This window comes from Gracilinanus agilis, chromosome 2 (genome assembly GCF_016433145.1).
Source record: "Gracilinanus agilis isolate LMUSP501 chromosome 2, AgileGrace, whole genome shotgun sequence".
NCBI lineage: Eukaryota > Metazoa > Chordata > Mammalia > Didelphimorphia > Didelphidae > Gracilinanus > Gracilinanus agilis.
Window position 1 is genome coordinate 486,908,271 of NC_058131.1, and position 15,310 is coordinate 486,923,580.

At 37.8% G+C, this 15,310-nt stretch overlaps 1 protein-coding gene across 5 annotated transcripts in view; it reads left to right on the top strand.

Moving 5' to 3' along the window:
• Nucleotides 1–15,310, top strand: part of NRXN3 (neurexin 3) — a 2,038,283-nt gene that overhangs the window by 1,273,751 nt on the left and 749,222 nt on the right. The window lies entirely within an intron of this gene.

Sequence of the window (15,310 nt, forward strand, 5' to 3'; positions counted from 1 at the left end):
TGGTCAAGATTTGGTTTTAATGAGCAAAGCAATTATTAAGCTGCTGGCCTTGGAACATATTAACTAAGAGTGGTTAAGTGGCAAAGAAAACACCGAGTGAAGAAAAGCAGGGGGTCCCACACCCAGCAGAATAGGACTGTTTCATTTTCTTAATTAATTTTTAAAATTTTTGATACTTTTCTTTCAATGATATCAATTGCTATAATTTAAGTAGTTTGCATCTGAGTTTATATCTTTAAAAGAATTATTTTGATTACTCTAAGCATCAGTTCTTCCAAAATCAGAGATTAGACTAAAAGATACCATGGCCCTTTCCAGTTTGAATCTATGATCCTAAAATCAGAGGCTCTTAACCTATTCTTCTATCATATAGATTGCTTCAGCAAACTAGCAAAGCCTATGAGCCTCATCTCAGAACAATCTCTTTTTAACAATTTATAATTAAAAGAAAAATATTAATTTTAGCTAGAAATTAGATAATTTTCCTCATCTAAGTTCATGATTACCCTTATAACCTTACACCCCATTGGGAAGACCCTCCCCTTTTTTAAGTATGCACAATATAATTAGTACAAAGGCTATTTTCAAAATGAACTACTATATTATTGATCACTGACAGCCAAAGCCTCCTGTTAAAAGGAAACCTTTATAAAATGTAAATAATTAGGCACATACAAGAAGTATGTGCTAAAGAGAAAGTTTTCAGTGAGATAAGGAAAGCCTCCTGAAAAAAGTAAGATTTGAGGTGAGCCTTGAGGAAAGCCAGGAAAACAAAAAGACCAAGTATTCCAGGTAAGGTGAACAACCCTTGGAAAGGTATGGAGACAGGAGACGGGAGTTATGTGTTTGAGTAATTGGAAGTATATCAGTGTGATCTTCTTAGTGATGTTTGCCCCCAAACTTCCAGTTAGACTTGTTCTTCCTTGGATTCCCTTGTTACATTTTGTCTGAAACTCTTCATTGTTCTATCTTTATCTTTAAATAGAAGAGTACCAATAGCAACAACACACATGTGTAGGTAGTACTTTGAAGTTTTTAAAATGCTTTATGTAATGTGATCCTCAGAACAAACCAGGGGTGGGATGGGGTGGCTATATGCTATCATTATTCCCATTTTACAGATGAGAAAACTGAGACTAAGAGAAGTTATCTTGCCCAAGGTCACAAAGCTAGCAAAAGTCTGAGTTTGATAGTATTTAAACCCACCTCTTCCTGATTCCAAGTTCACCATTCAACTGTACTATCTCGTCTATCCATAGCACATTAAGGATCTGACACATAATAGGTACTTAATAACAGTTTGCCAAGAAATGAAACATTTTGAGCTAAGATCTGATGGCTGATCGGGTTATTCTATCCATACAGCCAACCTATACTCTTTGTAGCCAACTATACTATTTGTCGCTATCTATCGGGGATAATATTTAGTTTTTCCGTTCTCAAGAGATATCACTTCTGTTAAGTTCTCTTCTAGCTGTGGAGAGCTAAGAAGGAATATTCCCTGGGAGATCACCACTACACCATTTTCTGTAGCACAGCACCCCCTAGCACTTCACCATTTGGTTTTCCAAGGTAGCAGTTACTGCATCCCTGGGATAGCTTCCACCACTTGGGGTCCCAGGAAGCCCAGGAGCACGGGCAACCATCATATGCCTCATAGGAACTCACAGCGACCAAGCTGAAGAAGAAGTATTCTGACATCCTATTCTGCTAGAAGGAAAAGCAGGTGGCATTCTCTCCATGTAGCAATCGAATTAGGGAGTCTCATTAATATTGTCAAGTCAACTTAACTTAATTCTCCTAACCTGCTAATGAGATTCCTTTGGAAGAAGAAGCAACAGAAATATAGGCAGAATTCTACTAGCCAACACTGAAAACTCTTATGTGCATATTAGGAGCAAAAGAGCTGGGGCGGGGAGGGGCTGAGGGGAATGAGAAATTTGCCTCTTAGGACAGCTTGAAACCAAATGACTGCTTTCACATTTATATTTAAAGTGGGTGGTCCTTCCCAGCTTTGAAATGAACCAAGCTATGTTTTCAAAGCATTTTCATGTCTGGGAAAGAAGGTGGTAGGCTCATGAAGCTGAGCATGGAACCTATATTTCTTAAACCTGAATCAGAAGGTAGAAAGCAGGAGGGGGAGGTGTGAGATATTTTAAAAATAAGATACTGATAAATTCTCTGCCAACCTCCGTTCATGCTGAGTGGAGTGTAAGTAGCAAATACTGTATTTCTTCCAGATGTCAGCTATTTAAGGAGCTCAGTTCCAGGGACAGCAATTGTTTGAATCCCTGGTTGGGGCGGGGGTAGGGGTAGAAGGAGAAGGAGATTTAATTTAGCAGGAAAGAAATTGTATACACATATGTGTGGGGAGTGTGCTTTTGTATTTGGCAGGTAAGGAGAATGACTGAAGAAACAAATATTAAAGTCCATTTCCCTGGTCCTGGGGCAGACTAAATTCTAATATTAAAATCCATAAGCTATGGACACAACTCCCTTCTCTCCCCTCCATTCCTCAATATTATCCCTAAGAAATCAATTTCCAGGCCAATAAATATTACCCAGGGGCAAATGTTTCTTAGAATTCAACATAAAGTTCTCTTTACCCAATTTCACCTTTTAAAAAAATAATAGTAATCTTGAGGTTTTTATTAGCAATTGACTGAAAGTGCCCAGGACCTGTTAAGTTTTGCAATTGGGTAATAGGAGATTTCTTTTAAAACTAGATTTAATTGACCCATTTAAGACAGTGATGCCTAGGAGGGAAAGGTTGGCTCAGAGAGGTTTATATCTAATAAAATTTGTGGTGTTGATGGTCTCACTTTTATTATAGAAAATGGCCCCCACAGGATACAGTTTATAATAACATTACTTCTAAATTTTAATACAGAAGAATTTGAAATGTTCCTTAGCCCATTTAATATTATCTCATCTCTTCATGCTTAAAACTCCCAACTGGAAGTTCATGTAGAAAATCTTGATTTCTTATTTTCTAGATCTAATTAAATACAAGACAAGTAGTAGAGTATAATGGATAGAGTTTGACAGGCCTTAGAGTGAGTAAGAATTTGGTTCAAAGCTTATCTCAATTATGTTGCTATTGGTGGACCTTGAGCAAGATAAATAACTTCTCAGGGCTCAGGAAAAAAAATTCATGTCTTTAAGTTATAGAGGAGTTGCTGATCTGCAGTAATGGAGGTCATTTCTATACCTGAAGGTTATATCCATACACAGTTCTTGACCAAGGGGAAAAACTCAAGTGTGATGACTCCCCTAAAATACACACACACACACACACACACACACACACACACACACACAAATCTCATATTATAATTATTTCCCTTCACTCTCCCAAAACACTTTCTCCTCAAGACTCACAAATCTCAGGACTTTCTTTCTGACCCTCTTTTTTATTCTCTGTATTTTTATTGTTAAAGCTGAACATATCTACAAAACAATAACATTTTGATTCCTGGTCCTAGAAGAATGGCATCTTCTTCTAGATTCACACATGATTTTTAGGAAGGAATATAGATTTGGAAAAAGAAAGTATATTAGACACCCTGGAATCCACTCATCTCCCATGCAAGATGAGGCATTTGAGGGCTAGGAGGCTAGATTGCTTCCCCTGAAGTATACAACTTTCCTCACTTGAAGTCTAGTATCTTTTCTCCTAGGTCATGTTGTTTCTTCCTTTCTTCTGGGCTTTTCTGGTGATAGAATATACTCAAATTTCCCCAACTGCTACAGGGACAGAGCAGGTTTCTGTGAGATATATCATAACTCCATTTGTGACATTCTTCTCTATCAGCATCTGGTAAAGGGGACACTCCTTGTGTATTCAAGGTGTCTTTTTGTTGTCAGTGGAGGTTTTGATGGTGCCTGTGTTGTCTCTAAGACAGATCCTGAACATGTTGACCTGTCTGGCCCAAGTTTTTCAGCGTCATGTGGAATTGGGAGAGATGGGAAGCCTTGAACCTTATATCACTCTAACCAATTAGTTTCACCGTGGTCTGTTCCTCATATTGCTATTGGTATGGAGGGCTAATTCTACCATTACCTATTATGTTAGGGAGGTGGAAGAAGCAGTGTGCAGTAAAATGGGCAGAAATATCAGAATGTAAATGAAAGAATTTTACTACTCAATGTAAAAACATCTGGTATAGAGTAAGCCCCAGTTGGGTTAATTTACTATGTGGAGGCACAATTATTAATGTGTAAAATGCGTAAAACCTTGGCTGCTCATCTGTGAAATAAACTAGAGAAGGAAACAGAAAATCATCCCAGTATCGTTTTTCAAGAATCATCTGCATCTTTTTTCCTCCCCTATGGCCATACCACTCTGAATACAATACTGATCTCATCTGATTTCTGAAGCTAAGCAGTTAGTATTGGTTAGAATTTGAATCAAAGATGGCCTAGGATGTTCTATATGTTTCAGCAGCTATGTTGTGCATTGGATAGAGCACTGGGCCTGGAGTCAGGAAGACTCATCTTCATGAATTCAAATTTGCCTTGGACATTTACTAGCTCTGTGTCTCTGGGCAAGTCACTTATCCCTGTTTGCCTTGGTTCCTCATCTATAAAATGATCTGGAGAAGGTAATGGCAAACCACTCTAGTATCTGCCAAGAAAACTCTAAGAAGGGGCAGCTGGGTAGCTCAGTGGATTGAGAGCCAGGCCTAGAGACAGGAGGTCCTAGGTTCAAATCCGGCCTCAGACACTTCCCAGCTCTGTGACGCTGGGCAAGTCACTTGACCCCCATTGCCTACCCTTACCACTCTTCCACCTATAAGTCAATACACAGAAGTTAAGGGTTTAAAATAAAAAAAAAAAAGGATTCACAATTTAAAAAAAAAAAAAGAAAACTCTAAGAAATCAGAGAGTCAGATATGACTGAACACAACAACACAAAACCTGGACGGCATCTACCTAGGGAAAAAGTACACAGGAATAACCTATGAAAAAAGATTTAAAAAAAGATACATTTGTATAAATGTATGTATCTTAAGTGCCAGAATTCCCCTCAAACACGTATTTTTTTTTTGTTTTGAACAATCAGGTCTTAACAGTCAAGAAAAACACATCTTAACAGTCACAGTAAAAGCATCCAGTAGATAATAAACAATCAAAATATAATGAAGAATTTTTAAACTGGGATAGAAACAGTTGCAGAAGTGGGGAAGACATCATAGAATGTAGTTTGAGTTACATAAGAGTAACCCATCAATTTATGCGGTCAAGTTAAGAGGGGAACCTAGATTCCACTCAAGAAAAGAGGTACTTATTGTGATGGAGCCTTGAAGGTAGCAGCATGGAAGAGAAATAGGGCATGACATACTACATAGTAATATCTTCCAAGAGAGTGGTTACCATTGGGCAGAAACATATCCCCACACAATTACCATATTGACTTATGGGGGCATTCTGGTTACACTTCTCTGTAATAGAAACAGAGAACAATTTCCATTTTCAGAAGAGCAGAATTTCTAAGCCTTGTCTAGAATGTTAAAATGCCAATGGGTAGGCAATGGGGAAATATATCTCCTTCTAGAATCAGGTATATAGTTAATATGGGTGTTAGTAAAATTGGAAATGAGAGAATTTAACTTTCATTGTTGATATTCAGAGTTTATCATGAATATCAAATATGTCTTATTCCACCCATTTGACTGGAACAAGAGTAATCAGGTTATAAATTGGATTTCAGATATGTTCCATTTTATACTAGGAGAAAATTATTGTGCTGTTTGTGGGACAAGAGAGGTGAAGAATCTATCAGCACATCCCTGGCCACATGAATCCCAGAAGATAGGAAAAAGGAAAATGAAATGGAAGAGCTATCACTTTTGGAGAAGGGAGGGAGCAATGGGATAGAAATGAGAATGAGAGAGAGAAAGGACTTAGTACCAAGGTCTGTATTGTGAATCCATCTCTATTCTCTTGGGGAAAATGAGACAGCTTCTTTGAGGTTGCCCTAGGTTCATTTCATCATAACCTCTAATGTGAATTGGGTGTCCAGGGATATAGAAAAGACTATCATTGGAGCCTTCATTCTGCCAGCTCTCTGCTGCATTTTTAAGAAGTTGAACAAAAAGATACTGTTGGGTTAAAGCTCATACAAAACAGAATACAGTTATATGTGCTTCAAGTGAATTACCTTTGAAAATCAGTGTAGTGAGGTGCGTGTGTATGTGAGTGCGTGCCTGCACAATTGTGTTTATCTCGTTATTTTCTGCAAATGACCCAGGTTTGAAGACTCACAGGAAGAAATAAAGGGCTATGATAAACAAAATATATGACAGCCTTTCTATGACTTGTGTGATGTTAAAATAATTCATTAGCTTTTCCCTTTGATGGTTCAGAAAATAGTGATTTTTGTCATTATTTGTTTATGATATTAAATAGGAATAGAGAATGTTTTTCCATGATTTTCCTCTCTCATGCTTCCATTTTTCATATCACACAGCAAAGTACTTAAAGGTTTTACCTGACTAACAATGAACTCACCTACCTTTTTCTTTGTTATTCAGAGGTTTTCTAAGCTGAGTACTTTGTATAGAATCTCAAGGTAGTTCCCCAAACTTTGGAGTATCCCTTCCCTTGTTCCCTTTTTCTCTTTTCCAAAATCAAACTACAATATTGAGTTAAGAACTTAGATCTAAGGAAATATCCTGGGATCTTTTCCTTATAATAATGAATCTTCTTTACCAATAGTGGGAAAGAATTTAGAAGAAAGTAACATTGCATTTTTCTTTTCCCTCCCTCCCTTTCTCCTTCCTTTATTTTTTTCCTTTCCCTTTACTCCCTCCCCTCTCATTTTCTTGGTCATTCTTTTTGCCTCTCTTTTTCCTTCCCCTCTTTTTCCTTCCTTCCCTGTTCCTGGCTTAGTTCCCCCAATTTCACTGAAAAGATGATGGTATGATGCTGACTAATAAATTGATTCTATAAAATGATACAAATCAGGGGCTTCCTTGAGTCCCTCACAAGTTTGTAAATAAACTTGCTATTTCTGCTTTTACTAATGATAGTGAAGGGAGATGCAAACACACATACACATATATATCTGTTCACTCAGTAGCATAAAACTATTTCAGTCCTGATTTCTGAGAAGAAAAGCCCATATTACATGCCTGCAGAGGCTGTATATATCTATTTCTAAGAGGTTATCTTTAAGTGTGAACAATGGGACTGAAATGAGCAAAGGGAAGCACAAATCCTGGACTGTGAAAGGGTGGGGTGCGAGCTTTGCAAGAAAAGTAACTCAAGAACTTCTCTATTCAAAGTCCATGGAATTAGACTAAACAAAGAATCTAAGAGGACACAGCCAGGAGCCCTCCTGACAAATCCTCATCCTGGACCCCCACAAGCCTCCTACATTCGAAGCATGTATTGTCTCTGCATGATTTAGTATCTGACGCTATTCTGTAGTTCTCAATTTGGGGGCCGAATTCTTCAGCCTCCTTCCAATGTTGCAAAAATAGCAAAACCAGTATCAAAGTCACACCACCACCTCTTTCTATTCCCTCCCACATTCCAACAGAAATATATCAGACCTCCACACACACAGCTACCCCACCCCAACATACACACACTCACGTGCACACGCATACACACACACACACACACACACACACACACACACACACACACACACAGAGTTTCTGAAGTCAAAAAAGAAGTGGATATCTATCCTTGGCTCATCTCCCTGCAAACCTGGAATTGCAGCATGGAATGCCAAGGTAGGGGGTGCTCTTTGATCACGGTATTTTGCAGAGAAGCCAGTGGAAAAAAAGGAATCCTTCCCAATGTATGGGTTTTTTTGTTGTTGTTTTTGTTTTTTCCTCATCAGTCATCAGGATCTGACTTTTGTTGAAGTGTTTGAATTTCCCACCTGTATTCCCCAGATGAGGATGGAGTCGGGTTAGAAACATGGAAGTAGGGGAGGGGAATGAACAATTTAGGAGGCAGGGACCCGTCATGAGAATTTCTCACTGGGACACAGGCAAATCCTTATTGGCATGCACAAATGGTTAAGAAAAGCAGATGGCTGTTCAGGCAATATTGATATTGTCATGTCCTGAGTGACTAAGAAAGTGGGATACAACTAACTTACAGGGCTCAGCTGGGGCAGCTCTCTACCTCGGGCTGCATTCCTGCTGTTGTGACCCTGCTTGCCAGTTGGCAGTGTAACTTGAAGGTTGGGAGATCTAAGCCCATTCACTGCTCTCCTACCCTATCCCCAGCTTCCAGAGGATAAACAACTAGGGAAACAGAAATTAGCTGCTACTGATTCTTCATCATATATTGCATCTTTTATATGGTAGTTTATCAAGACCACTGTAATTTGGGGGGGGGGTTACATAATGTTCTTTAATTGTATTATCTTATTAGTGATAGGTATAGAAATCTACATATATAATTTATAGACGTAGTCTGCTCAGATTATTATTGCAGAACAAAAATACAGGATTTTTAGCTTTTTAAAATTGCTCCAGTCAAAGGAAAGATGATAAAATTGCAATATTTACCTTCAAATCTCTTCATGTTAACAGACATTTATACAGAGCTCTACATCTTGCTTTTACATCTTAAATCTGCTAAATGCATGGAACATTGATTAGACACCAAGGGCAAATAAAACTATTGCATAGGGCAGCATTGGCGAAGTATTGGCACATGTCCAGCTGGCACTAGAGGAGCTGCTCCATTCCCCTTCTTCCCAGCTCTTGAGGATTTTTTTTTTAATTTTCACATCCCACCCCTCGGTCCAGCCAGCCAAAGTGAACACTTTCTTTTTCTTCTCCTCCTCCTCCTCCTCCTCTTCCTCCTCCTCTTCCTCCTCCTCTTCCTCCTCGTCTTCCTCCTCCTCCTCCTCCTCTTCTTCTTCTCTCTCTCTCTTTCTCTCGGGGGGGGGGTTGGTGCAGGATGGGCACTCACAGACAGCTTGAATTTGCACTCTGGGCACTCAAACTCAAAAAACTTTACCAACACTGGCATGCGATAATGGAAGGAGCCATGAATGGAAGAAGCCATGGGCTGGTAGTCAAAAGATCTGAATTCTAGTCAGCACCCTAAAATTATGATTCTGGCCAAAGCACTTAATTTCCTTCCCTGTAAACAAGAACTACATTAAAGTTAAGCCTCTCTACTTGGACACAAATCAATTGGACATCAATGAAGAAATCTTAAGATCTGAAAAGGAAGGAACAGTAAGAAAAAGAAATCTTGCTTCCAGTTTTACAAAGTTCTTTCTTCACAATAAGCCTGTGAAGGATGGAAATGGAATGTGAGGTATGTGTTTGCATTTATAAATTGGGAAAGAACAATTATTAATCCATAGAATGTGGTCCTGTGATTTTTGTCAGTTTGGTCAACTTCTTATAGGAAGTATAGAAATTCCTTCTAATAATGCAAATTGGCAACTCAGGCAAAACATGAAACCAGGACTTCCTAAATATAAGGCTAAATATCTATGCAGGACACCATCATGTGTTGTAGGCACAACTATTTAGTCCTTTGTTTGCCACGTGACATCCCCTCTCACCACCTCTTCCTAATTCTTCTTGGCACTAATATTTGACAATTCATCTTTGAGAAGTTATTACTATTAGAGGAAGGCCACTAGCACAGGGTTTTGTGTTTATTTTATTTATCTACTTATTTATTAGTTCATTTATTTGCTTTTTTAGTTAGTTATAACTTTTAATTGTAAATTTCATTATCACGCCTCAAAGAAAAAATGGATTGGTGGAGAGAGAAAGAAGGGAATTTGGGACATAGCTTATTAAAACTAACATTTCAGGTAGGTTCTCCTTGCCCTGGCTATGACATTTTTTTTGTGTCCTTAAAAGTAAAACATGGGAAAAAGATGTATTCTATACATTTGACAAGAAGTAACATACCAAAAGACTAGATGAGTGATGATACTTTTGGTCTGACTATCAAAACCACAACTTTACCATGGCTAAAGGATGGAAGAGGGAAACAGAAAGAAAGGGTACAACAGTGTTTTGTAGCTTTTGATTTTGATTTCTCAGTGATTCCTAGTGTTATATTTGGTACCCACTACCCTATGAGTGATACTGGAGGAAATCAGACATTTATACCACCCGAGAGCCCCAGTACACACACACACACACACACACACACACACACACACACACACACACACACACACAGGGGTTGATGATATTGCATGTATTGGCACCATGATGTAGTGGAAATATTACTAGATTTGGATTTTTAAGACCAGGTATCAGATTATAGAGCTTTGCTGCTTATTATTGAACAAATTACTCTACATTTCTGGGCCTCAGTTTCTTCCTATGTAAAATGTTGGAATTAGATTAGATGACTGCTAAACCCTATAACCACTTTAATGAAGGAAGAGTATTTTTAAGGAGAATAGCATTGGATAATTATTGAGTGTTATGATTATTATTAAAACATTCACCTCATGCTATGGCTATTTAATTTATTTTGCACTGAACAGTACCTGATTTCACAATGTTAGAGACCCTATAGGAATTCCAAATCATCAAAATCACAGCACATACTCCTTTTGTCCTTACAACTTTTGATGCTCTGACCTTCTCTCTGCACATCTTCTGCACACTGACTAGGTATACATTTTAGGAAATTATATCAGGGCGTATGACTTGCATACAGGCTCTCTACTCCCACATAAGCAATTTCCATTGGAGGAAATGGTTCACTCTTTACCTGAATTGTTCTAAGATATGTCACTAAAAGCTCTCTCTCTTTCTCCTTCTATCTCTCCATTCTCTCTCTCCATTTCTCTCTCTTTCCCCCCCTCTCTCTCTTTTCTCTCTCCCTCTTTTTCTTTTTCTCTTCTCTTTCTCCTCTCTCTTCATCTCTTTCTCATCTCTCTTTTCTCCATGTCTCTCTCTGTGTCTATCTGTCCATCTGTTTCTCTCTCTCTCTCTCTCTCTCTCTCTCTCTCTCTCTCTCTCTCTCTCTCTCTCTCTCTCATTTTCCCCTTAATGCCTAAGAAAATCAATGTAAATGCTTGTCATAGGATAGCTATTTACTAAAATATGAACAAATATGTTACCAACAAAGCCAGACAGGGAGAGAAGGAAAGGAGGGATGGGGAAAGGAAAGAGAAAAGGAAAGTAAAAGAAAAAGAAACACAAATAGTAAACAGCAGCATGGAATTATAGAATTACAATGGAATTCAGAGTTCCTCTACTCCAAATGACTGTGTGACCTTTTGAAAACCACTTGACCTCTCTAGACTCGTTTTCCTCATCTGTAAAGTGAGGTCATTAGACTAGGTGACCCCAAGATCACCTCCAGCTCAAAATCCATGATTTTGAGAGTTTCCTGACTTTACAACGAGAAGATTAAGACCTGAGAGATTATTACTCTAAGTAATAATCTAATAATTGTAACTCGGTGATATAGCACCTTATGGTTTGCAAACCTCTTTCCTCAAAATGATCCTGAGAAGCAGGTAGTATAAATATTTCACCCTCATTTTACAAATGTAGAAACTGAGGTGAAAAAAGGAGATTAAATAACTTGCCAAGAGTTACATCCACACACAGATCTAGTAAATATTAAATTCTGGCCTCAAACCCACATCTCCTAATTTTTGGTCTTAAAGATTTTCTGCTATATCACACTAATGATCATCAGGAGGGTTACATTACTTATTTCATTCCACATTAACTTATAAACTGACTAAAGGAGGGAAAAAAAGTGTACTTTCTTCAGGTTTGACTCCTGAAAGACTTGTGATTTTCTCTGAAGAAAAAAAAAAAGAAAGAAAAATCTCCTCTCTCTTGTGGGTGAAAATTAAACTCCATTCTAGCTCATTCTGACTGATGCTTTAATCATCCATTGTAAGGTTCTTTTTTGGACTAATGTCTCCAGGGAGCTTCACTCTTTAAGGATCAGAAGTCACGGTTCATCAGAAGCATTTCCTCAGCACTCAGTTCCCAGGTTGCCAAGTACCATTTAATGCCATAAATTCATTTCTGTGATAATCTTGAATCTTGGTGGGAAGCAGGCTAGGCTGATGGTCCCTGGAAAGGGGCATCTTCTCTTTATTCTTATGCTAGTTACAAAAACAAGATCAGGGTCATGGGAATTCATAGTCTACATATGTCGGCTCTGACCTGAAATTAGAAGGGAATACTTTCAGAGGAAAGAACTAGAAATTTACTTTCAACCAACCTATTCCGACTTTGGCATTTTAGTTGATGATATTAACAAGAAAAGAAAAAGCCCAGGGTTTTATTAGAGGCACATTGGTAAAAAGGACATCTCATACTTACTATGCCATTCTACAAGTCATTGGCTCAAGAAGGAATTGAAAGAGCTGCATGAAGATTATCTGTATTTTGTATTATCCATGAAAACATCTTACTCAAAGCTATTTTCCTCAAGTACAAGTGATGTGTACTTGCTGATAATCAATTGCTAGTCAGAACTTTATAATCTGAAGGGTAATGCCTAATACTATGTAGTGAACTCCCAAATTAGCATAAATATTTAAGTTATTATTCAATAAGAGGTGTGGATAATTCAAGGTACAAGTGCATGTGTGTATATGTGTGGGGGAATATATTTGTATTTTATATAAGCTGATATTCATATGTATACACTAATGCATAGAAATATATATGTATATACATACAGTGCAATTTTTATAGTATATATGTGTATGCATATACACATGGGTATATTTACATATTATATATTTTTACCATCAGCACAGATAATTAGGGATTAGGGGCTATAGATGATAATCTCTAGCAAATAGGCATAAATCTCAGAAGTATGTGTGTATGTGTGTGTGTGCACACGCACGTATGATTTTATTCCTTAGAAGAGGGAGTATTTTGACCTGCTTGAGGTCAAATTATTATAATAATGATAGATACATAGTTCAGAAGTTTCTGTGTATATGTGTGTGAGAGAAACAGAGACAAAGAAAGAAAGTGATGGAAAGAGACAGAAGGAGAGTGAGAGAAGAGAGAGACAGAGAGACAGAGAGAGACAGAGACACAGAGAGATACAGAGAGAGAGAAACAGAGAGAAAAATAGAGAGAGAAAAACAGAAAGATGTGGTGAGCGGGTGGGTGGAGGGAGAGAGGGAGGGAGGGGAGGGAGAGAGAGAGAGAGAGAGAGAGAGAGAGAGAGAGAGAGAGAGAGAAAGAAAGTATAAATCTTTTCCTTCCAGAGGATTCATTATTATCTGTGCTCAGACCTCCAGGTTTCCCTGCTGGGAAAAAGCACAGTAGGGTGAGCAACTGAGTGTACTTTCTATGTAGCAATGGGCTCTTCACCATGAAGAATGTCGTCTCAGAACACTGGAACAGCTGCTGAGTGGGTGTTTCTACTGGAAGAACCAAGGTTTGGCATTTAAAATAGAAACATAAAGTTAATATGTCTAGAGACAAATTGTGCTATTCACAGGAATGCAAAATGAAGCTTTTTTGTGGCAGTATCTCCTAACCCTTGTAGGGGCGTGACATTAAATTAAAACTCCTCCTTCCCAAAAGGGAAATTTGAATGGAAAGGGACATGATTTCATTATTCATGCTTGAAACCTTGTAATTTGTAAGTCTCCACATTAAGCCAGGGCTACTAGATTTTTTTTTTCATTTCTTCTGGGTGATACTGAATGTGAATTGAATCATAATGATATTGATCTTCATCATGTTTGAGTAAAACTTAGAAAATAAGTGTTCAGAAACCAAAAATTATGTGGCTCAAGGGCAATAATTCTGTAACATGCATTGGCACTGTCCACAGTCTACTAAATCTTGACTTTAGGAGGAATTTGGAAGGTATAGTAGGGTACTTTTAAAATAGATACATCTATCAGTCACGTAAGCTCATCGCAAAGCAAAAGTTTGCAAAAGGGACGTGTTGTAGCCCACCACCATCAAAATGTATCTGTATTTTATCCCTTACACTGTACCATGTCCCCAAATGATGCCCCAAGAGACTGAATAAACATTAACAAATTCCTCTTTTTGGGGTGGAGGTTCTTAAACTGGGGTTCATGGGTAAATTTCAGGGGGTCCAAATTGTGGATATATTTTGGGGAACTGATCAACTTGAATAGAGAAAAAAGACACCTTTATTTCATTAACCTTTAGTTTTCTTTGTAATCCTGTGTATTATATTTTATGAATTTAAAAACACTTTTGTAAAGGGATCTTTAGGTTTCACCAGGCAAGTTTTATTTTATGCATTTAAAAACACTTCCCTAAAAGGTTCCTTGGGTTTTGCCGCCACTAAGTTTAACTGCCAAAGATGTCCATGATTTATAAAAAATTTTGAACCTATCAGCTAGAGTAGTGTTTTTCTTCAAGATTTCTTTTTTAATTTTATTTATAGATCCTCAGACTTAAAGGAAAAGAAGTCGCATGTTTCAAGCCTCTGGTTTGCTATCATTAATTAAATCATATAATCACTGAATTTGGGTTCTAGAAGGCACCTCAGTGGTCCTATAGTTCAATATAAACCTGAAGAAAGAATTCCCACTACAGTACACTCAGTAAATGTCTCCCTTCTACCTGGAATTCTTTCCTTCCTCACTGAATATCCTGGCTTCCCTAGCATCTTATAAGTCTCATCTGAAACCTTCTCTTCTATAAGCAGCCATTCTTAATATCCTTTAATTTAAGCTAAAGCTATCCTTCTGTGGACTTTCTCTACTGTATTCTATATAGATCTTGTTTGGACATAGTTGTTTGCATATTATCTCCCCCATTATATTGTGACCTCTTTGGAAGTAGAACTATTACCTTTTTTTTTTTTTTTTTTTGCATCCTCAGTGGATAGCACAGTATTTGGCATACAGTAGAAACTTCATAAATGTTAGGTTGACTGATTTACTGGTCATTTGGCCCTTATTTGAAGCTGACCATTGAGGAAAAACCCATATTCTTTTACAGCAAAACTTTCTGCTTCAGAATTACTTTAATTATTGAAAGTTTTGTCTTGTTTTTAATTTTTCTCCTTATCTCTAGCCTAAAATTTCCTCCTTGTTTCTTGTTTCCATAGTTTTGTTAACTAAGGCCAAATAGAACAAGTCTAATACCCCTTCTGAATGAATAGCCTTTTAAATACTTGAAAACAGCAGAGTGATAATTTTACTTCCATGACATCTTGTTAAAAATATGATTAGGAGCAGCAAGGTGGCTCATTGTTTAGAGAGCTAGTCTAGGAGACAGGAGGTCTTGGATTCAAATTTGGACTCAAACATTTCTTGGGTGTGTAACCCTGAGCCAGTAACATAACTCTAATTGCCTGGCACCCTACC